The sequence below is a fragment of the Pseudophryne corroboree genome, chromosome 1 (assembly GCF_028390025.1).
Source record: "Pseudophryne corroboree isolate aPseCor3 chromosome 1, aPseCor3.hap2, whole genome shotgun sequence".
Classification (NCBI taxonomy): Eukaryota; Metazoa; Chordata; class Amphibia; order Anura; family Myobatrachidae; genus Pseudophryne; species Pseudophryne corroboree.
Genome location: NC_086444.1, coordinates 4,193,285 through 4,194,484, shown reverse-complemented (window position 1 = coordinate 4,194,484; position 1,200 = coordinate 4,193,285).

The following is a 1,200-nucleotide window of genomic DNA, read 5'->3' as shown; positions in this document are numbered from 1 at the left end:
GGGTGTAGGGGGGGAGAGCCGCTATATTACTGCACAATAACAATCCCTGGATCACTGGTACCGGGTGTAGGGGGGGAGAGCCGCTATATTACTGCACAATAACAATCCCTGGATCACTGGTACCGGGTGTAGAGGGGGAGAGCCGCTATATTACTGCACAATAACAATCCCTGGATCACTGGTACCAGGTGTAGGGGGGGAGAGCCGCTATATTACTGCACAATAACAATCCCTGGATCACTGGTACCGGGTGTAGGGGGGGGAGAGCTGCTATATTACTGCACAATAACAATCCCTGGATCACTGGTACCGGGTGTAGGGGGAGAGCCGCTATATTACTGCACAATAACAATCCCTGGATCACTGGTACCGGGTGTAGGGGGGAGATCCGCTATATTACTGCACAATAACAATCCCTGGATCACTGGTACCGGGTGTAGGGGGGGAGAGCCGCTATATTACTGCACAATAACAATCCCTGGATCACTGGTACCGGGTGTAGGGGGGGAGAGCCGCTATATTACTGCACAATAACAATCCCTGGATCACTGGTACCGGGTGTAGGGGGGGGAGAGCCGCTATATTACTGCACAATAACAATCCCTGGATCACTGGTACCGGGTGTAGAGGGGGGAGAGCTGCTATATTACTGCACAATAACAATCCCTGGATCACTGCTACCGTGTGTAGGGGGGGGAGAGCCGCTATATTACTGCACAATAACAATCCCTGGATCACTGCTACCGGGTGTAGGGGGGGGAGAGCCGCTATATTACTGCACAATAACAATCCCTGGATCACTGGTACCGGGTGTAGAGGGGGGAGAGCTGCTATATTACTGCACAATAACAATCCCTGGATCACTGGTACCGGGTGTAGAGGGGGAGAGCCGCTATATTACTGCACAATAACAATCACTGGTACCGGGTGTAGGGGGAGAGCCGCTATATTACTGCACAATAACAATCCCTGGATCACTGGTATCGGGTGTAGAGGGGGGAGAGCTGCTATATTACTGCACAATAACAATCCCTGGATCACTGGTACCGGGTGTAGGGGGGGAGAGCCGCTATATTACTGCACAATAACAATCCCTGGATCACTGGTACCGGGTGTAGGGGGGGAGAGCCGCTTTATTACTGCACAATAATAATCCCTGGATCACTGGTACCGGGTGTAGAGGGGGAGAGCCGCTATATT